General features: G+C 48.9%; 1 long non-coding RNA gene and 1 pseudogene across 2 annotated transcripts; both read right to left on the bottom strand.

Moving 5' to 3' along the window:
• Positions 1 to 636: 636 nt before the first annotated feature.
• Positions 637 to 3,843, bottom strand: LOC147345778 (liprin-alpha-1 pseudogene; annotated as a pseudogene). The gene is made up of 2 exons (XR_015153618.1): positions 3,640 to 3,843; positions 637 to 1,040 (listed from the first exon to the last, which is right to left on the bottom strand). The product of XR_015153618.1 is annotated as a liprin-alpha-1 pseudogene (transcript).
• Positions 3,844 to 13,945: 10,102 nt separating this feature from the next.
• LOC147345779 (uncharacterized) lies at positions 13,946 to 18,223 on the bottom strand. Its single transcript, XR_015153626.1, has 2 exons — positions 18,111 to 18,223; positions 13,946 to 14,921 (listed from the first exon to the last, which is right to left on the bottom strand). It is a non-coding gene; the product is annotated as an uncharacterized LOC147345779 (long non-coding RNA).
• Positions 18,224 to 23,369: the final 5,146 nt, after the last annotated feature.

Below are 23,369 nucleotides of genomic sequence, written 5' to 3' on the forward strand. Positions count from 1 at the left end.
CCTGCGTTTGCTGGTTGTCCCATTCACCCCCTGCCTTTCCCCGGGATCCCCGCACTCGGCCGACAGGAAAGGGCACCTCAGCCTGGGCTGACGTGGTGAGAACAGTCTGAGCAGCAGCTCTGCCTGGTCCTGTGCAGGGTCACCAGCCTGCGGCCACTCTGAACGTGGACTCGGGACACGGGCATAGCTGTGCGGGTGTGGCACCAGGCAGGCCTCGGGGCCCCCAGCCACCCGGCCGCACCCAGACCCAAGGCCCCCTGCTCACCACGAGGGAGGCCTTTGGATTCTATCCCGTTTTGAAAATTGTTATAACTGCCAAGATGGTGTCTAAAGAAAACATCTTAAATATACTGATGAGATGTGAAAAACTCAAACACATGTCCTTGGACCACTGTCTTACAACAAGCCAATCTTCACACTGCATTAAGTTAAAAAGGAAAATGCAGATCTGAGTGGGAATTTGCCAACCCCAAAACTCCAGCTTTCACCAGGTGGCTTTTCACCAGAACGTGGGGGGCTCCGAGGGACACAGGAGGGTGCAAGGGCCATAGGGGACACCGCCTCGGCACCTCACCCACCTTGGGGCTCAGAGCTGATGCGGAACACCCCACAACGCCCCCCCACAGAGTGCTGACACCACACCGTGGATAGAACGCCCTGGCTGACCGAGCTCTATAAGCAAGGGCAATCTAAAAACTGAAAATTCTTGAAGCAGACCTGAGGTCAGGTTTCTTGCTATGGAACACTCAGATGTCCCTAGAAGACAGCTCCTCAGAGAAACCGAGTTTCTGGGGAGCCGAGTTCGCATTCACCCACTGAATCTCTTCATTGATGGTGTCCAGCTTCTCCTGAAGCATCACAGTCAGAGTCTTGGCATTGGCCTGCCCGCTGGGCGACAGCTGAGTGGCCGAGCTGAAGAGGGTGACCCTGTCGCCCTCGTCGTCAGACACGCCCTCGTCACTCTCAAATGCCTGGGCCACGTCGGCCAGCATGCTGGCTTGCTCCGCGTGCTCCCAGTTCTGCTCCTTCAGGGTCTGCATCTGGGCACGAGAGGACCACGTCTCGTCAGCAACATTCAGGGCAGCTCAAGTCTATCAGGAACTGAACCCAATTTTACATGGAAACCCTGACTGTGGATAAATGGGCCATGTTCATGAGACACTGCCATCTCTTAATCGAGCAGGACTGAAGAAACGGGCAGGGGGAGAATCCAGTTCCTAGATGGCCTGGTGACACCCAGGACGGCAGGCATTCTATGAGGTTATTCAAAAGGGTGGGCTGATGGAGTCAGAGACAGAAACTGAAAATTACAAAAATACATCCATGCCTCCATCAGCCAGGCTGGAGGAAAATAAGAAAAAAGATCCCTTCAGCTCGGCAGCCACTGGGTCCCTATCAGCGGTCACCTCTGGTACCAGTTCACCAGAGAGTGCCATCCTCGCAGGCTTCCAGCCCTCCATTTCCCAGGCTGGTCTGAACACCCACAGACAGGAGCGAGCAGGGTCAGCCAGGAGACAGGAGGGCCAGCCCCCCTGCGGCTCTCCTCTCTGGGCACAGGCCCTCGGGCTGTTCTGGGGGACGGCCCCTCGCACCACAAGTGTGGTTCTGTCATCAGAGACACACGGGAGAGGGCCCACGGGGCCCCGTCCCGCCCTCCGGCTCTCACACTTCACACCCTTCTCTCTGAAAACGTCCCCCCTGCCACACTGTCACCCAGGTCCTGCCTTCTTTCCCAAACATGACCTCAAAGGAACTGAGGGGCAGCCTCGAGGTGCTGGCTTGCTGGCTCCCTGTCCCCTGTGGCCAGTGCCCTCGCCTCCTGTCTTCATCACAACCCCACCCCAGGCCTGGGCTACCCCCTTCGCTGGCTCCAGGACCACCTGCCATCATTCCTGCTCCGCTCTAGCAAACCAGCTGCCTATGGGTTCACCCCCATCAGCCCGGTCAGCAAATCCTCTCCCTTCTCTTGCCTTCCAATAGCACAAGGGGAACCAGCAGATTCCTCCTCCAGGGCTCCCTGCAGCACCCACTGTGGGTCTCTGAAAACTCCCTGGGAGCAGCCTCTATGGTCCCCTCCCGCCCGGTTCCTAGCTCTCTGCCAGCAGGCGGTGGGTGTGCCCCAACCTGCAGGGCAGCTCCCCGGGGGTTTGAAGAACCCATGTTACCAAGCCCCCTCCCCTCTTTGCCCTCCCCCACACCCGCCCCAGCATGTCTCTCCCTGGGATCCAGGCCCTGCCCTCCCTGCAGTTATTCCTGTCGCTTGCACCCCTTCTCAACCTTGGAATGCAGGGTTCCCCACAGCTCTACCCTTGCACCCCATCTCTCTCCACGGGCACCCACCTGGTGACTTTACCGTGCTCGTGGCTTTCAATGCCATCTGTATGCCCACGACCCCAAGTCCACCCTGAGCTGAGTGAGTCCTCTCCCGGATGAAGGCCGGAACACTCAGCTGCTCTCCTCACAAGTCCCTGGGACACCCCATGGGCTTGTCCACCTCAACAGGGCTGAGGCCCAGCTCTTAGCTCCCCGTCCTGGCAGCCCTCCTCACCTCAGGAAACAGGCTCTGGCCTCAAGCTGCTGAGGCCTGAGCCCGGGCTCCTCCCTGATGCGGCCCGCTCTCTCCCTTGTCCCCACTGGTTGACACGACCCTTTTTCTATCTCCAAGTGGCTACTTCTCTTCCTGCCTCGGGGTCTCTGGTTCAAGGTCACCCTCCTGGTGTCACCTTGCTGGCCACCCTGTTCACACACAATCGTCCCCTCCTCCTTGGACAACTCGGGCACTCTGGTCTCCTTTCCCTGCTCATTACTGTTCGACAGGCTGTGCGGGTTTAAAAAGGGGTCCACAAATTCTTCCCTCCTCCTCCCTTCAAGCGGCAGAAGGGGCAACTCCTGCTCAGCCCCTAAGCGAGGCAGGACTGTGCAGCTCACTCTTGCAAACAGAAGTGAAGGTGTGCGGCCTCGGGATCAGGGTGCAAAAGGCCCCGGGCTAAACCCCGCACTCTCGCTCTCAGAGGGTGTTCCGAGGAGAGTCAGGCCATATGGGAAAGCCACACGGCAGGGACCTGGGCCTGTCCCCAGCAGCCAAGTGAATCTGAAAGCCTGCCATCCAGCCCTGGGGGGCCTTCCTGTGTCTGTGCCCTCAGGAGGCCCTGAACCAGGCCCGCCTGCTACAATGCACAGGCACTGTGGACTGTGAGCTGCTCCCTAGGAAGTCATTAAGCTTTGCAATGATTCGTTACGTAGCAGTGGATAAAGGACACACACGGTTTTTAATTCACTGCTGGAGTCCTACTTCTGACCATGTCTGGCCCAAACTAACTGCTCACTGAATGTGGAAGCTCAAAACACAGACATGTATGAACAAACACATGGCATGAATGAGGTGAAAAGATAAAGGCACTTAAACTCCCAATGAGAATTCTTCTCACTATAAGCTGATGGATATGTGTATCCATTTACTCGTAGGATGATTTCAAAACTGTGGTAATTAGTACCATGCTGGGCCTCACAGTAGGCCACAAGTTATCCAAATTGGTTATTTTAAGAAAAAAAAAGCATGCCTTAAAAGTAAACTCTTAGCCAGAAAAAGGAAAATGGGAAGACATAAAGCGACCTATCAGCGCTTTGTTCCAAACCCACCTCAGGACCACAGTGTGAGGGGGCAGGTGCCTCACAAGGTGCCCACCAGGGACGGGAAGAGGGCCGCGGGGTCCTTGCCTCTGACAGCTCATCGTGCAGCGCTGCCAGCTGGCCTTTCTGGGGGCATTGTAGCACTGCCCGATCTCCTGAGTAGTCTGCTGACCAGTCTGCCACAGGGAACCTGAGGTCCAGAGCACTGCCCAAGTGGGGTCAGCTGAAACACACGGCAAAGAGCAGCGCTGTTAGAAGAAAAGAGAGCTCACTCTGTCAGTCGAGCCAGAGCCTGTCCATTTGGAAGATTGGCAATTTCACAGCAAAAGGGCCCCCGGGAGGGCACTGCCCTCTGGCTCCAATAGCAACAGGCCACCCGCTGCTCCACAGACACTCAGGGCTCATTCCCAGCAGCTGGAAAACTCCCATATGTGGGGAAGGCAGTGCTGACGCCAGGGTGTGGAGCTGACTAGGACAGGATCAGCTGTCTGAGGCTGGGGCATCCAGGGTCCCCCTGGAGCCCACTCTCAGGTCCCAGGGCGGGGCCTGCACCTGCTCTGCTTTCCCCTTGGCACCCCACCTCCCCTTCGGCCCACGCCTGCTCTGACCTCCCTCTCCCACGGGAAGTCTGTGGATCACAATCACCAGTCTGCCTGGAACACTGTCTGCACTGCTCTCATTGTTTTTAAAGGTGTCTCAAACAACCCGCAGCAGAAAGGGCTCGGACCCACACCTCGGAGCTGAGCACCACTGGTGTCTCCCATTAAAACAAAGGCGAGCGTGTCACTGGACTCTGGGCTGAACAAGGCCCAGCACAGATGCTCAGGCCCTGAGCACTAAGGCCTGGGCCTGCAGGTGCCAGGAGCTCACTCAGCAGGGGCCTGCTGAGAGGCATGGTGGCCCCGCCTTGACTGTGAGCCACCTGCACTGCAGGACCGCCCGGGCTGTGCTCAGTCTTGTCCCTGGGAAGAGGGTGGTGCCTTCACGTGCAGGAGTCCCTAAACCTGGGAGACAGGACCTTCCTCCGAGGACAGGACACCCCATACGTCTGCAGAGTGGCCAGGGCCGACCACCAGCTCAGCCTGCTCGGGGTCACCCGCTGCTCTGCTCGACGGTTTTGCAAGGAACACTGTCTTGCATAGGAGATGGAAGTCTGGAATCTCCCGGAGCCACACCTGTCTTCCCTCCTGTCTCCTCTCCCTCCTGACAGAACTTCTCCCTTCTCTGCCCCACTTGCACCCAAGGGCCTGGGGCCAGAACACACTTGGGAACTGGGTAGGGGGTACGACACAGTCCCACTGTGGACTGTGGACCCTCGAGGGTCCTCTGAGGGCCACAGAGGCCTCCGGGTTGGGTCGCCACCCAACCATCACCTCCCAGTCCCCTCGCGGGATGAAGCCTCCATCTCTTTCCCCCTCATCACCCGAAGCTCTATCCCCCCCGGAGAAGGTCTCAGAGACAAGGTGACCAATTCCTCTGGGAGGCCCACTAAATATGCTGTGCCTGCCCTGCCTGTGAGCCAGGTTTTCAGTCCCCACTCCCTTTCTCCTGAGCCAGCATAGTGCTCCCCACCCAGCCCACAGTGCCCGCAAGCCCCACTCCGAAGCCCCACCTGTGCTGCTACGTCACTGCCGTGACCCCTCGAGAGCTGCCTCCTGGAGACACCCCTCCCTCGCACCAGCCGCTGTGGCCCACTGTCTTCAGAGCACAGCGGGCCCTCCTGCCCCGCGGCTGCTTCCTCTTCTTGTCTCTCACACTCACTGACACACAGGGGACTGGTGACCAGGCCCCAGGTTTCTCCATCTGAGCCCCCCAACCATGCCAGGCCTCGGGTCCTGGCACCAGGGCCCTCCTCATTACCCAAAAACCCCCAAGAGCAGGAGGCCATGTCCACCTCCTCTTTCTCCACTGTCTACACAGTCTGCCTCACACTCACCTTGTCCACCCCGGGAGCAGGGGTTCCCCACTTCTGACAGCACCAGCCTCTCACCTTGGGGGAGCTCTACCAGCAAGTCCAGCCATGTCCCCTATCCATATTGCAGGGCACGTGCTCTCCTTGAACTCCACCCACTGTGGTTTCGGACTCCACCTGCCAGTTTCTGGCTCTGCCTTTGTCTCAAATGATATCCCCTTACTCTAGAAGAAGGCTGGGTTGGGGCCCTGGACTGTGAGGATCCCCTAAGTACACAAACACAGAAATATGCGTATGGGCTCCAAACTGTCTCCTAAGTCAGGCTTCAAGCAGTAGTCGATTTCCTACAGATGAATGAATGTCACCAGTTAAGCACTTAATGACCTTTGCTAAAGTTTGTCTCTCACTTGTGACCATTTTTCCGTGAAGAAGCCAAAGAAACATTTAAATACTTAATAAGAATTACCACCCCTCAAACAATGAGTAAGAAAAAATCAGGATGCTCAGTAATCTGCTCGCCTCATTCACAAGCCAGGTGATTCCTCCCACCGCAGTCAACGGCAAGTCATGTCTCAGTCTCCATTCATGTAAAAAAGACTACAGGTCATTAACCTTCTGCAACTCTTCCGAAACATCAGTGTCACAGTCTGTCAGGCCCCTCAAATGAATACACCCAAATATCAACTGGTCGCCCCCACACTTCCAAATCTCTGCCTGTGGTTTTGAGTGTTGTCAATACTGTGACTACCACTCCATGGTACCAAGTTTGACCCTAAGGAACGATGCTTGTCTCTTCCCTCTCGCTGGCCACGAAGCTACAGGCTCCTTGAGGTGCGACCATGAGCAACACCCAGTCATACTGTCCACACACCAGACAGGCCCTTGTCACACTCGACAGCGCTGAGGGGAGCTGCCCGGGGGAGCAGCCTACCCATAGTGGAAGGGAGCCCCTCGCACTCTCATCTGGTCCAGTTCAGCTCTCAGGGTTTCCAGGTTTAGAATCAGCTGGTCCTACGAAACAGCAAATGACACGGCCTGCACCGCTTGCTTTCCTGATGTAAAATGACTTGCACCAAAATGTGCAGAACAGGTTATGTGAGTAGGTATCCACTCCGAACATTTTAATTCTGAGAAAATGTTCTCTAGGAGTCCCTAGAAAATATAAACACTCAGAACAATATTCACCCATAAACCACAATGAGGAGGAAGTTCCATCTCAGGTGCAGAGAAGGTTTCTCTGGAGGAAACATGGCAAGCCATTAACAACGATGAAGTCTGTAGAGAGAAGCTCGACTTCAGGCGGGGGTTCGGGTCAGGGGGACACAACTCACTCTATTGCCCTCACTCCTCTCGTTGCTTTAAACGGTCTCCATGGAGCTCACCTGCATTCCTGGGCATTCCTCACATTCATTCCTCTACAGCCCACTTCACTTCCTTATGGGGTAAAACAAGTCAAACGGGCCAAGTTTCCGAGTCACTCGACTCAACCTGGCAGCTCTGTGCTGTCGGCCATGGCAGTCACTCGCCTCGTGCAGCCCCTGAGCACGTGAGACAGGCTGGTGCAACACTAGATGTGGAAATCACACAGAAGATTTCAAGACTCACAGTGAAAGAAGGATGTCAAGGAGCCCATTGGGTTTTAGGAAATTTTTGATTGTGTAAGTGGCTCGTATTATCTTTCTGACGCACAGCACAGTCCACGTGAAGGGCTCACGCTTTGTCTCAGCTTTCAGGTGATCCCAGAAAGGACTACTCAGAATTCTGAACCACACATAACAGCCACACACTCTAAATTCAACTATAATGCAAACACATTCAGTGTTCAAAACCAGAAATGCTATACGTGTTACAGCAGTGGATTAGCCATAAGGAAAATGTAACTTGACTTCTGCTAAGCATCTGCTCAAACTCATGTCCATTGAGTTGGTGATGCCATCCAACCATCTCATCCTCTGTCATCCACTCTCTTCCTGCCTTCAATCTTTCCCAGCATCAGGGTCTTTTCCAAGATGAAAATTCATATTAAAAAACTGGAAATAATTACCTCAAGCATTTTTTTAATGTAATAACAAAGTTGGCAAGGCTGTGTTTTATAAAATGAGCATCAATTCAATTTCAAGGTTTAAAAAGCTGTTTTAGAATCTACTGTATAAAGAAATGGAGAGAAGAATGATCTAGTTGAGATTGGCTTTGTGTTAAAAATTGCTGAGATTAATTGATGGGTCATGGGTATTTATTATACTACTCCATCCACTTTTGTGCATGTTTGAAATTTTCCATTGTAATACATTTAAAAACAGTTTATTTTCTGTTAGAACAGAGTCTTCTCCAGCAACACAATTCGAAAGCATCAGTTCTTCAGGGCTCAGCCTTCTTTATGGTCCAATTCTCACACCCATCCGTGACTACTGGAAAAACCATAGCTTTGACTATATGGATCTTTGTCAGCAAAGTGATGTCTCTACTTTTCAATATGCTGTCTATGTTTGTCATAGCTTTCCAAGGAGCAAGCAGTTTTTAATCTCATGGCTGCAGTCACCGTCTGCAGTGATTTTTGAGCCCAAGGAAATAAAACCTGTCACAGCTTCCACAATAAGGCATCGGCATTCAAAGATTTTTAAAGCAAAACAAAAGTTGACTTTGAATTGGCTTAGTCATAAACAGCATCCTGATCTCAACAGCCTCTGAACAGCAGTTCTGAAAGTAAGGAAGAGCACCCCTGATCGGGAGCCACTGAGCTCTCTGCCTAAGCCGGGAAGGCGCCTCACCACAGGTCTCACAATGGGAGTCAGAACCACTGCCCCCTGGGAGCCCGTCTTTGAGGCTCTGCAGTCCAGGCCCAAGAACACAGGCATAGTGGGGACAGTACTAACATGTGAGGCTGGACCTGGGATCCCCACTCCATTTCCTGAATGGTCTGTATCGCCGTGTGGCCAACCTTTCCAGGAAACCTCTCTCAGGACTCGGTGATGTGAGCCTCCACCATCACCCTTTCCTGACGCACCTTCTGTCGCAGCGCAACTACGGTTCTCGTCCTGCCTAGGAGCAGCCATCCTACACATACACCGTGTCTGGACCAGCAGTTTGGCATGTGGGACTCCAGCGCCACGTCCGAGGCAAGCAGGCTCCACACCTGGGCACCATGCCTTCAGTTTCATGGGCCCTGGGCTGGCACCCTCAGGTTTGTCTGAGGGGCAGTTGGGAGGTCCACCTGTATCCCAAGCAGCTCCCAGACTGGCTGGTCAGAGCAACAAGCAGCCTCTTTGAACGTGGGGATGCCCTGGCTCCTGCCCACCGCCTATGGGCGACCACCTCTGGCCCTGCTCCCGAGGAGGTGGGTGCCCGGATCAGCAGATGGGGCCACACATGCACACACTCGGCGGCAGAGAAGGGAGCGGCGGAGAAAGGCAGCTCTGGCCCCTGCCCAAGCCGTGTCTCCTGCCCAGACACCACCTCCCCGTCAGCACAGGCACCCGCTGCAGCTCCTTGTTCTCCTCCAGTTGGGCCTCCATCTGGCACAGCCTATTCTCCATGCTGCCATGACTCTCTCCCGCCTGTCCGCCAAGAACAGCATCAGCTCCGCTCTCAACGACCCTGTCCTGACGGCACGCGGGCTGTGACCGCAGGGGCGGCAAGCAGACCATGCTCTGTGTGGACCACCGGCCCCAGGTTCGTGGGGGGCATGCCCGCATGCCTGCTCACGCAGCCTGTGCAGTTTTGTGTGTGACGCGTGGCTCACGGAGGGTGCTGGTGACCGGCTCGTGAGAGAAGACGTGCTCCCCTCTGCCCTGGGCGCCGCAACCGCCGCCACTGCGCCCCCTCCTCGGACTGCATGTGGCAAGCCAGCGCAGGCAGCAGGACGCGCAAGGCACACATTCTACCTTCCTAAGCTGGGAAGGAAGTTTGAACCGTTTAGCCTCCTTAGTGGCAGAGCTTCTGGAAGACAAAAGGTCGGACTACGAGGCCAACCGGGGAAGGACAGCAGAGATGCCAGCGGGGAGGAGAAACCAAGCCTGGAGAAGATCACAGGCAGAAGGGCGCCCCCTGGCGGTTGTTAGTGACCCTGCTCTGGGAGGGTCTGCGAGCACCCGACACCGCCCACCACCCACCAACGGATGGACGGCCCCTCAGCTGCTCACTGAGCTCTGGGCAACGCTCCCAACAGCCACTCCAGCACAACCCCGCCTGACTCTTCATCACCAGCCAGTGCCCACCGGCAGTGCGGGGCAACACTTTCCCACCAGAAGGACAAGGTGGCTGACTGGCTGGCTGGCTGGCAGTGGGGACGATTCCCATAGCAGCACCACATCCCTGGAATGTTTTTCATAAATCATGACCCCCACAGACACGACCGCCAGAAACATCATGATTCCACATTTCTTCGGGCCTGAAGATCTGAGGGTGAGCAAACATCACTCGACTTGTCTGACTGTATCACTGTCACACATCCCTTCAAGGAGCGGAACCTCAGAAAACTCGAGAAGATGGCCAGGCAAGCTGCGTCAGCAGAGCCCACACAGCATGCTCCCATCGCTCTGAGAGAACGGGCTCCACAGATGTCACCAGACTCGTCTGAGGGAATCAGAAGGAAATTTCAGCATTCAACAGGCAGGTGGAGGCGGGGATGAACTGGGAGACTGGGGTTGACATATATACAGTACTGATACTACACATAAAGTCAATGAGTAAGGACCTAGTGTACAGCACAGGGAAGTCTACTCAGTGCTCTGTGGTGAAGTAAATGGGCAGGAAATCTAAAAGAGAGGCAGATAGATAGACAGATAGATAGATAGATGATTGATTCACTTTGCTGTACAGCAGAAATTGACATAGCAGTGTAAAGCCACTATACACCAATTAATGAATGAATGGATGAATGAATTTTTACAAAAGGAGCACAATGGGCCCCCTAGAACTTGTGGAAAGGAGGAGTCCACACCCAGGGTGCAGCACAGCGCCAGGGCTGCCCTCATGTCGGTCCACTGCCAACGGACTGCCTGGACCAGGCCTCTTCTACCCCAGAGACCTCAACGCAGAGGTGGGGAGGCAGCCAGTTGTGGTCTCTCCAGTGCTCTGCTCTTACTCACGCAGCCATCCCAAGGCTGAGATCACCGGGAGAAGAAGGGACCCACAGTCCACCTCAGGCAGACACGACCGCCATCACTCACTTCGAGGATGTCCCACTGCAGTTTCGTGTTCATGTCCTTGGACTTGAGGAGGTTCTTCCTGGCCGTGTCCAGGTCTTCCTCCAGATCTGTAACGTGGAAAGAGAGGGCTGCCAGGCACTCCTTCAACTGGCTCTCCTCCTGTGACTGCTTTTCTATGACTTCCTGAGTGCGATCTCCTTAGTCAGGTCTTACTCGTGGCTTAGAGAGCCGTAGGAGGGTCTCTAAGGGGGAAAGGAAGCCTTAGCCTTGTTTTGACAGGGAAGGAACACAGCACTTCCAGGCAATCGGTGAGGTCAAAACAAGGCACTAAGTGTACAAATCCAGGATGGATGGGTGGCTGGTACCTTCTCGTCCAGGGCCTTGTGGTGCTCAAACAGCAATTTCAGTGCCCTGAGCACCTCCACCTCACTGGTCATGTTAGCTGGGGACTGTGCCTGCCACTTGCCCACTGTAATCCAGAGGGATGGAACGTACCGGGAAACCAGTAACCCCAGGTGTTCCAACAGCAGCTGCAGGGCAGGGCCAAAGGGGCACTTTCAACCTCATGCTTGACTTCAGGGCCGATAACTCCTTTCAGCCTCACGCTACAGCTGGAAACATGCTAAGGCACGTTGGAATCCTGCCAGTTCAGTCTAAAGTTAAGAGTGGACTTCCCCAGGGGCCCAGTAGTTAAGACTCCACCCTTCTGCAGGGGTCATGGGTTTTAATCCCTGATTGGGGAACTAAGATCCCACACAAAGTGTAGCGTGGACAAAAATGTAAGTTGAGAACTCCCCTCTCAAAGGTACTAAAATTACATTAGCTCTCATCATAAATTTGGAGTAAGGTATGAGAACCCCGAACTGATCCACCCTGGTCTGCTCAGTGGGAAGATGTGAAAAATGACTTGAAAATCAGACAGAGTTTAAAGACAGCAACACGGAGGCTAGCGGTGACCCACGTGGGGCAAATGTCAACACATGAGAATCCCCCTACTGACCCTGGTGTTGCTTCTTTCTGCTTTCAGTTCAGCAATTTCCTCTTCTCTTTTAAGAAGCTGCTCCCTGCATATTTTGAGTTCTACACTAGGAGTTGGAAACTCCTAGAAAACAGTTAAAGGGGAAACTAAATGCAAATATAAATTAAAAAGAGAGAGAGACTGTGAAGACTGACCCTGTCAAGTCTCTCCAGGCTTCACACAAAGGATCTCCTTGCCCTTCCAGAGAAGAGGGGGTCCACTGACTCCAAGACCACATAGACCACCACAACTCAGACTGGCCTTTGGCCTCCACCTCGACCTGGCAGGCACGTGGCAGGGGAGAACCCAGAATCCAAGCCTGCCTTCTCAAGTCCCAGGGACGTCTGAGAAGCTTTCCAAAACATAAACCTAACAACAAAGTGGATAAAGAGATTCTTAAATGACACACAGACCAATGACCTAGAGCCACTGGGGAGAGTGAAGAATAAAGGGAAGGTCTACAAGGCCACCAAGATTTGGAGTGTTCCTCTGGGACAAAGGTGGATGGCACCCCAAGGCCATCTGTTAGCCTGACTCCACTGAAGCCACCCAGTCATTCAGTCAACTGGTTAAAATGTTAAATTTATGTTATATGTATTTTACCACAATTTACATGCATGCAGGGCCGTCCACGTGGTGAACTTGCTCAAGCTGAACCACACGGAGTCTTTTGTTCTTCTATTTTTCTTTGCAGAAATAGAAAGATCCTGGACTACATATCCCCTACTACATACTGAGTGTCCAGCACCCAGAACAGTGCCCAGCACTTGTAAGAGGCATGTAGTAGACATGTGAAGCTATGAGGGTGTATGTCATACACGTAAGCAGTAGGTACCCGTCATTAAAATACTGGACACATTGGTCCGTGGTTTGTAAGATGGGAGACATTAACGGGCTTAGCCTTTCTGCTTCAAGGACTGACTCTCTAGCTCGATCCTCATGCCCCAGAGACTCTTCCAGCCAGTGTATTCTTTCCTTGGAAGAAGGGAGACGTTAAGGGGCTTAGCCTTTCTGCTTCAAGGACTGACTTGATAGCTCAGTCCACATGCCCCCGTGACTCCTCCAGCCAGTGTTTCCCTTCTTGTGGGGCCCCCGCCCATCCTCTATGCAGCACCTGCACAACCTCTTACAAGGTAAACTGCTGGGGTCGATCCTGCCCACTAAGGCCAAAATGCCCTGGCCAGCAGGGCCCACAACTATGCCAACAAAATGAAACACAACCCCAACGCTTCACTGGGTGAGGGCCAATCCGACGGGCGTAGTCCCTGGCTGCTCTCACCTTGTTGAAGTCTTTTAATGGACTGGAACCTGGTGGTCTAGAGTCGATGATGAGAAGGTAAAGGAGAGAAAAAGGCTGATATTCCTTGATTTATGCAGAAAGCCAATAAAGCCCCCGACATGGGACTTGCTCTGTTCACGGAGGCCTCAGGTGCCCTCTCGATGGAGTGAAGACGGAGAGCACCTTCTCGAGAGGGTCTTAGAAGCCCGGGTAGGAAAGTGAACTCAGAGAGCCTCTGCGCTCCAAGAGATCACCCTGAAAGAGAGAGAGAGAGAGAGAGAGAGAGAGAGAGAGAGAGAGAGAGAGAGAGAAATACATGGGGACCAGAGCTCTGATGGAGCAAAGGTGTTTTAATCAACATGGTGTGGAAATATATACTGTCTTACAAGGTAGTTATTCTCAGCAAAGATAAAGATTAAAATTCCAGACTTACAAAACATAGGTGATCCATATTAAAGGGAAAGAGAGTAGTATACGATCACTTTTACCGTATGGTTCACAGGAAGGAAGAGGGTACTTATCACTGTATAGAAAAACTAATGAAGGAAATGCCTGGATTCTTCAGCCCGTGGGAGAGGCTTGCCTCTCCTCTTCAGGAATTAATAGGGAGCAGAGAATTCCTGACAGATCCAAAACACCACACAGGAAGCCTCTTGTTAAATGCTTCCTGACAATTCCCTCTATTTTATTATATTTGTAAAAAAAAGGTCTTGACCAAATGAATTTGGTTAGTATTAACCAACCTTATAGAAAGGTGACGGTAAACAACAAATAAAATTATCAAGACAATCACCAAAGCTACAGTTCCAGACCCGATACTGTGGGTAATACTTTGAAACCACCCTCGTGGGTCTAGCCCAGGTAATTTGTTCAGCTAAAGTTTCCAAATTAGGGGAAGAGGGCAGATTTTTAGAAAAAAGTTTTAAAGATTTTCTTTTATAGTAGTTGTACATTCAGAGAGGCATTATCACGTATATTTATTAAATGAAATTTGATTTGTTCCCAGTTGTAGGCACTGTGATTGACGTGAACAGGAATAACACAAAAAGCTTAAAGAAATAGAGGTGTTAATACAAGTATATAGTTTGCAATTAATACAAGTTACAGAATGTAAAAGTCTTATTAAATTGTAAATTTTCTATGGCTATAACAAAAGGAAGTGGGACACAGGCCTGTATAAAATATGACTGACTGTAGCGAAAGAAATAGTTATTGTGACGACTGGTCCCTATGAAATGTCCGGTCCAAGTTCCAAGTTGTTCTGTGCTCTGATGCTTGCAGCAAGTTTCCAAATGGCCCATTGTTCAGGCCCACTCTGTTTATGGAGGACGATCTTAGGAGGAGGTGGGGCTAATCCATGGTCAAGTCACTCAAGAAGTTGTTTGTCATAGTAATGTTCCATCATAGTGTCAGTGACCTTCCATATCACACACAGTGTTGTTAATATCATCTGAGCAGTCAGATAACCACATACCATGGGGTCCCCAAGCAACAATTGTATGATTAGCCACAAACATTGATTTTCTTGATTGGTTTGACATTTGTCCCAAGGAATGGGAGTATAAGTAAAGTTTTTATAAGTAAACCCTTTGCATAAAGTTCTTTGTTCTTTCCCTAACTCTTTCCCGAAAGTTTCAGTAGTATAAACATGGTTTACAGACAACGAAAGGGCAGTAAATAATCCAAGCAGTGTCTGAAAGTCTTCTTTTGGAGGTAGGATGAAAGCCCAAATTTGTCAGCCCAAATTTGTCGGCTGACGTTTATGCACAATTTTGCTGGGCCCGTGCACAAGGGAAGGACTTCATAGCCTAAAGAAATATTAATTAGTTTTCTTTCCTGCCCAGGGTATGAAGGCCCTTTCATGTACTAGGGAGAAAGCATATGTATAGAGTCATTAGTTGAAATGATTGGTCCTCTCTCCGTCCATTCGACCACCTGCAATAGAGGGGGGTTGGGTGTTAGTCTGAGCTTGAGCAGGGGAGGTACAGGCCAAAAGACTGAGCATTGCCGGGAGAATGTACTCAGGACTCGGAGGCAACCCCTGTTGAGAGACCAAATTTTCAGCTTGATTAGTAGGGCTTTTATTTGTCTCCAAGTGAGGAGATCATCGGGGTGATGCCGTCGAAGGCGGTGCTTTCTGGAGATCTTTGGAGCAGACATGGCCCGTATTGGAATTTCTTCTTCCTGGGGTTCTTATTTTATCTCCATTTTGAATGCCGGGGGCCCCCTTGGGTTGAATCTTAAGAAGAGGTTAAAAAATTTAAAACAAATAAAGCTGTAGTAACAATAGTTATAGGTTTAGAAAATATGTTAGAAGCTAGTAAAGTCTGCTTTAGATAAGGAAGACAGTAGTGTACCTGTGTATTCCCCTTTTTAATTTTTTTTATTTGTAACTTTAGTGTGTGATGTGTTTATTTTGACTATGTCTTGTGTCTGTGGATTATAAGGAATACCTGTAATATGTATTTATTGATAGGTATTACAATTTTATGAGGATCGGAGCCAATTAGAGTTTTAGTCCTAATTCTTCCATTGATAACGATTAGAGCAATTAAATCAAGGTTGGGTGTAAGTGACTTTATTTCCATAAAACGGATATAGATCCATTTTACTGGGTCTTCTTGTTGGGCAATAAGTCCTGTGGGAGAATGAGAGGGGAGTATAAACAATTCTAGAGGTAAATCTATTTTGATGCGAGTAAGAAATTGTTTTTCTAATTTATTTTGCACCAAACAGAGTTCTTCTCGTGCCTCTTGAGAAAGTGAACAAGGGCTATTTAAATCAGGATCTCCTTTTAAAGTACTAAATAGACTATTCAGTTGATAATTAGCAATGCCTAAAGAAGGTCTAATCCAATTAATATCCCCTAAGAGCTTTTGAAAATCATTTACGGTTGATAATTTATCAGCACGGATCTGAGTTAGTTGGGGAGTAATGCGTTGCCTATTAACAACGAACCCCAAGTAATAGTATGGTGTAGAGGTTTGAATTTTTTCAGGGGCAATGATTCATCTAGAGTTTTTAAAGCATAGTTGAGCTATATCAAACATGTGTTCAGTGTTTAAGATAGATGGAGCCGAAAACAATATATCATCCATATACTGAATAACAAGAAAGTTAGGAAATTGCTTTCTCACAGGCTCAAGGGTTTTGGCTACGTAGTACTGACACATGGTGGGAGAATTCATCATCTCTTGTGGCAGCACAGTCTATTGGTACCGTTTATGAGGTCTAATATGATTAGGCTAAGAGAGAGAGAAAGCGAATCTCTATTGGTCTAAAGGGTGTAAAGGTTTATTAAAAAAGCAATCTTGTCCTGGTTGCAATGCACCCATAGGTTTCACAGATGCACTAACTTTTCTAAGGTCTGTTAGGAGACGCCATTTGTTAGTTTTTTTTTTTTTTTTTTTTTTTATGACAAAGATAGCAGAGTTCCAAGGAGAACAAGATTCTTCAATATGTTTTAATTCTAGTTGTGCATCTATAAGTTCCTTAGCTGCCTGTAATTTCTCTTTCGTGAGGGGCCACTGCTCTGTCCAAATAGGCTCGTCATTCTTCCAAGTTATTTTAATAATTGTATTGTTTGTTAAATGAGGAGGGGCCCCCAGGGAAAATGTGGAATGTATATCTGAGTATGTCATATCTTATATCTTTTTATTAAAAGCATATATCTCACTTTTCCTTAGCAACTATGAAGTGTCTTGTACATTAGCATTTTATAGATTGGTGAATATATTTATTACATATAAATATATATTTATATTTATATATATCAATATATTATACATTATAAAATATATTTATTAATAGTTTAAAATCTCTTTAGTCTTTCTGTAAGAAAAACTTTTTGTAAGAGGAATTTAATGTTTAGTAATTAATGTTTTAAAATCTTATTTTATTTGGAAATGACCTAGCTATTTAATAAACTTTTATTATTTAGTTTAGTAGAACTCTAGAAATTTAAGTTATTCCAATCCTAAGAGACTATTTTAGATTATAATAACAGATTACAATAATAGATTATTCTATTAAAAATATAATAACTTTTAATAGTTTATCCAAAAGTTTTTATCTCATATATATATATATATATATATATATATATATAAAAAGAGTTACCTTTTTGACAAATTTAGTTTACCTTAAACCTAGGCATAATAAAAGTATTATATAATGTTGATGATTTAAGACATGTCTTAATTAGATTAGCAAACAATTATATTTAAATTATACTCATATGTAAATAATTATATATATTTAATATTTTTCAGTTCATGTGAATTTGAATTTAAATAGAGCTCATTAACTTCATAGTATCTAAAACCAAAGCTGGTATATCGATGGCAGCACTGCCAGATGTTGAGGGTTTCAGGTAAAAGATGGAATTTGTCTCAGGTTTTTGATGAAGGGGACCTGGGGGGTCCCTGCTTGCAGTTTTCTGGAATAGGTTTTCTTTCAATGTCAGATTTAGACTTACAATCTTTTGCCCAATGCATTCCTCTACTGTAGCGAGGGCAGATTTTTGGAGGTCTTTTATCTTTATATATTTTTCTTTTCTTTTTTTTTTAAGCTTTCTTAGGGCTGTCCCTTTTCAAATGGTTCTTATTTCCACATGTAAAGCATCCTTTATTTCCCTTTCTTAAGGCAGCAGCTATTGTTTCAGCTACCATTTGCATCTTTTGAGTTTCTAATCCTAGATTGCGACAAGCCTTCAAATAATCAATAGTCCCTTTCTCACGAATTGGAGCCATAGCTTTTTGACATCCCTGATTTGCATTATCACATAATGCAGGTAATTTGCAAGTAATTAAAGGTGTTTTAATCAACATGGTGTGGGCATATATACTGTCTTACAAGGTAGTTATTCTCAGCAAAGATAAAGATTAAAATTCCAGACTTACAAAACATAGGCAATCCATATTAAAGAGAGAGAGAGTTGTAAAGCAAATAATTTCTCTAGTTGCCTTTTGGCTTCTCCAAATACACTACGGGAAATAGCAGTTTCTAATCTAGCTAAAAAATCAGCATGCATTTCGTTAGATCCCTGAACTTTAAATAAGTGATGAATTAAAGTAGAAAAGTGATGGGGCTTTCCAGCCTTTTTACCCATGTCTTAGTACTTACCGGCCTCAATAGGCCCTGGGGTCACTCCGTCCAAGAATCTGCCTACGTGCACCAAGTCCCTGTTCTGGGTGCCACTTGTTGAGGTCCTTTAATGGACCGGAACTTGGTGGTCCGGAGTTGACCATAAGAAGGTAAGGGACAGAAAGAGGCTGATATTCCTTGGCTTATGCAGAAAGCCAATAAAGCCCCCGACACAGGGCTTGCTCTGTTCACAGAGGCCTCAGGTGCCCTCTCAATGGAGTGAACATGCAAAGTGCCTTCTCGAGAGGGTCTTAGAAGCCCAGGCAGGAAAGTGAATTCAGAGAGCCTCTGCAGAGCTCCAAGGGATCAGCCTGAAAAAGAGATAGAGAGAGAGAGAGAGAAAGACACGGGGACCAGAGCTCTGATGGAACAAAGGTGTTTTAATCAACATGGTGTGGAAATATATACTGTCTTACAAGGTAGTTATTCTCAGCAAAGATAAAGATTAAAATTCCAGACTTACAAAACATAGGCGAACCATATTAAAGAGAGAGAGAGTTGTAAACAGTCACTTTTACCGTATGGTTCACAAGAAGGAAGAGGGTACTTATCACTATATAGAAAAATTAATGAAGGAAATGCCTGGATTCTTCGGCCAGCAGGAGAGGCTTGCCTCTCCTCTTAATTCCTGAGTATTCAGAAATTAATAAGGAGCAGAGAATTCCTGACAGATCCAAAACAGCACACAGGAAGCCTCCTGTTAAATGCATCCTGACATCACCTCAGGCCACTCTCCTTACAGGACTTGGGCCGAGGCCAAGTTCTTCCTTGTCTTGGCCTTTGCCTTGGGGTTGCAGCACTGAAAAAGCGCCCACAGGCGGGCCCTTCTGCAACCCATCCTCACGGATGGGGGCAGCCCCCCACTCGGGGGCAACTGCTGTTTCACGGTAGGATACCTCCGCTCCTGAGCTATAACCACCAATCTCACACTACAACCACTGCTATTCACACTATGACCACCGCTCTCACACACACTGCTCTCACACACACCACTCCCACACTATGACCACTGCTCTCACACTATGACCAATAGCACCACTGTCTCAAGGAGAAATGGCACGAAGGCTCTGCCTCCAGCACGTCTCCCAGGAGCCCAGAACCGGAACCCACTCAGTCACAAGGGGCTCTGTCGTAACAGGGGGGCTGGGCTCAGGCCCACCGTCAAGGGTACAGAGAGGGGGGACGGGCTGCCAAAAAGATGACAGGTGAGTGTGGGGTGCGGGAGAAGGAAGGCCGTGCCCATGGCTCAGGCCCCTGTCAAACATGACCCTGCAAGGTACTGGGTCACAGTCGAACCGACCAGTATAAACTCTTTCAGAAACCACCACCCCTGGGAATGAGCACGTCTTCTAAGTGGGCTTCTGCACCCCTTTAAGCCCCAAACAAGCCTCCAGTGAGGCTACTGAAAGGGCACCCATGAACTCAAGGGCGTCCCCAGAATCCACCCGGCTGAGGAGGACTCACCACGCTAGCTGCCCCTCACTCTCACCCTGAGCTCAGTCCTCCCTGACTGACTCCCTCACTCAAGCTCAGCAAGGGCTTGACCAACCTCGCTCCAGGTACTTAAAATGAACCCACAGTGGGTACAGGGGTTCATTCAACCTGCTGTGAACTCATCCTTTTAACTTCAACCCTGGGCTGTCAGATGACTCTGCTCCGTGGGGGCTGCAAGGTGGAGGTTCAGGGATGTCCCTGCCTCGAGCCGTGACAGCCAGTGCCTCGCAGACGCCACCAGGTGCTGCCCCACCCTCCGCCCCCGAGTCTCCCACCCCTCTCCTGGCCCCACTCCCACCCTTGCGGCTCTCCACTTGCCAGGGCACAGGCCACTTGCTCCTGGCTCAGCCTGGACCTCTGCTGTCACTTGAGGGCCTCAGTCCCCAGGGTGCTTGGGGTCCTATATCCACCCATCTCACCAATTACACACTCTGGGAGAGACAGAGTACAGTTTGGGGTCCTGCCCACAGTTCACCCTGAACACGTTCTCTTTTTTTGGCTTTATCTACTGGAGTTCTCTGAGATGTGTTTTTAAAACCTCAACTGTTGCTTTCAAAAAGACTGTAAAATCACTGTGCTCAACTTTAAGAATAAAATCCTCATTTTCCACCTTAAAGTAAAACCGGAGGGAAAACTAAAAGCAGTCATTTTTTCAAACTGAAAAAGAAAACCCACATGTGACCATGTCACAGAATACAGGTCACGTAACCCCTCCCTCCTCAGCCTTGGCCTCCACCACCAGCAGCCCGTCGTCGCAAGGCCTGCCCTGGGCCGGCAGGGGCAAGGGAAGAGAGGAGACCGGCTCCTCTGTCTCCAGGCCACGTCGGCTGCTTGCTCCACCTCCTTCCCAAGTTCACGTGGCACTGAAACAGCCTGGGCAAGCTGGGGATTCTGACCAGAAACACAACCATGGGTACTAAGCAAGGACACCTGGTTCTTGTTTTCCCCAGTATCAGAGTTGATCAATACAAGTACTGTGACTGTTGCATGTGGCTTCAGATGACAGACTACACCCAGGGTGTCCCCACATCCAGTGACAGATGCAAGCAGCTTGTAGGTCAGCCTACCGAGAACTAGAAAAGCTAAATACAGTTTAAAAAGAGGTCCTTAGGCAGCCACAATTCAAGATTTCAAACAAAAGGGAAGCCCAGTGAGGGAACTGAAGACTGAGAGGCCCGCTCCTTCCCTTGGGCCATCTGAACAAAGCCAACTCTGCGAAGAAAAGGCAGGGAAAAAGTCAAGCAGAGGGGACTGGATAACACAGCTCTGGATGGTTCCTTGGGCTGGGAAGACAAAAATTTGTGTGCAGGCCTAGAGAATCAGTTCGGATATCAGAAAATGTACCCAACACTCTGCCCGAACTGGTTGAGCACTATCTGTCACCTCGTGGTGCTCAGGAAACAGATGGTGGGCTTCAGGACCTGCTGAGAAGAGGGCGGCCCTGGGAGGCAGCCCAGGCTTCCAGATGGAGACGCTGGAAAGCTCCTCCCTGGGCTCGGGGGGAAAGGTGGGTGAAGGCTGCTGAAACTGAGCTTACAAGGAACCCCCAGCCTCAAGTCCCTCAGGCCCTGAGTGAACAGACAGCTCTGTCCCCACTGGAGGTCTGTGTCAGAGGAGACTCTGGAGAAGACAGCATCACTCAGAACCTCTAGGGTTTTCCAAACATAATGTCCAACATGCAATCAAAAAAGCAAAAGAGGGTGTAACAACAAACAGGACCAAGAGAAAAAAAAAAAAAAAAAACTGAACCAGATCCAGAGGTATCAGATGTATATCAGCATATCAGCGGTATGCTAGAGGTATTAGATGCAAATGTCACCTGTTGAAAAATATACTTGACGAAAGGAAAACTTTCTGAGAATCAAAACTGACTCTCGAACTTTACAATAACAGTGACTGAATTTAAGAACTCAGTCTCTGGCCTTAACATCAAATTGGACATAGCTGAAGAGATGATCAGTGAACTGAAGGATGGGTCAGGTAAAAATATATATAAGAGAGAAAAAAAGGATAGAATATATTGAAGGAGCCCCATGTTAAACTACGTTGTTAAAAAGTATAAATGGGGACCCTCATGGTGGAGAAAAGAGAAAGGGGAATAAGAAATGCCTCCAGGGGTTGAAACGAAAGAGCCTCTTGATGAAAGTGAAAGAGGAGAGTAAAAAAGCTGGCAAAACTCAACATTCCAAAAAATGAAGATCATGGCATCCGGCCCCAACACTACGTGGCAAATAAATGGGGCAACAATGGAAACAGTGACAGACTTTATTTTTGGGGCTCCATAATTACTGTAGACAGTGAAATTAGAAGATGCTTGCTCCTTGGAAGGAAAGCTATGCCAAACCTAGACAGCATATTAAAAAGCAGAGACATTATTTTGCCGACAAAGGTCATTTAGTCAAAGCTATGGTTTTTCCAGTAGTCATGTATGGATGTGAGAGTTGCCCCATGAAGAAGGCTGAACGCCAAAGAATCGATGCTTCTGAACTGGGGAGTTGGAGAAGACTCTTGAGAGACCTGTGGACTGCCAGGAGATCCAACAAGTCACTCCTAAAGCAAATCAGACCTGAACATTCACTGCAAAGAGTGATGCCGAAGCTCCAATATTTTGGCCACCTGCTGCGAAGGACTGACTCATTGGAAAAGAACCTGATGCTGGGGAAGACTGAAGGCAGGAGGAGAAGGGGACGACAGAGGATGAGATGGTTGGATGGCATCAATGACTCGATGGTCATGAGCCTGAGCGAGCTCGGGGAGTTGGTGATGGAGAGAGAAGCCTGGTGTGCTGCAGTCCATGGGGTCGCAACGGGGCAGATACGGAGCGACTGAACTGGCTGACAGGGACAGTGGCAAGAGTTGGTTCAAGAATCAGACCACTGACTCAAAAATGAAACCACACATTGGTTTCAGCAGCTCTGCAGGTGCCTAAGGCAAGAACAGCATGTTCAAGCGCTCAGAGGAAAAAGGTGTGGCTTTTAGTGGCACAGCAACACTGAGAGCTGACTTTCCAAGAACAAGGAAGTCAGAAGATAATGGACTGGCATCTGTAAAATGCTGAAAAACAAATAACCACCAACCTGGAATTCTATACTCAACAAAAATACTCTTCGAATGTGAAAGCAAAATAGAGACTTTGAGGGCAAAGGGAAATGAGACAATTCATCACCCACACACATGAACTAAAAAAATTTTCAGGCAGTGCTTTGGGAAAAAGAAAAGTAGTCTATGATGGAAATATAAAAAACAAGTAGAGACCAACAACGAGGTAACTGTGAGGGTAAATATTAACTCTACAAAACAATGATGTTAACGCCAAATATATATCTAACAGTTCAAAGTGTAACAGTGACAAGGAGGAAACAGTCGAGTCAGGGAGGCAGTAAAGTACTAAGTTAGGCTTGAGTGTAAAACACACGCTGTGTCTGCAAATATGCACCTAACAACCTGACAGAGGAGCACAGAACTAGAGAAACACTTCAAACTTCTAAAAGAAGGCAAGAGCAAAGAACACAGACTAGGTGGGACAAACAGAAAACACACAGCAACATGGTGTCTACACACTGAATATCAACATTATAAACACAGCAAACACTCTCATTAAAAGATAAAGTGTCATACTGATTCCAATGAAAACTGTACACTATTCACAGAGCTACATGTTAAGATGGAATATCTTTTAGACAGGTGAAACTAAAAGATACCCAGGCCAACAAGGACAGAAAACTGACGTGGCAACATCACTGT

The sequence above is a fragment of the Bos grunniens genome, chromosome 24 (assembly GCF_055505025.1).
Source record: "Bos grunniens cultivar Pamir isolate PY7600 chromosome 24, Bosgru_T2T1.0, whole genome shotgun sequence".
Classification (NCBI taxonomy): domain Eukaryota; kingdom Metazoa; phylum Chordata; class Mammalia; order Artiodactyla; family Bovidae; genus Bos; species Bos grunniens.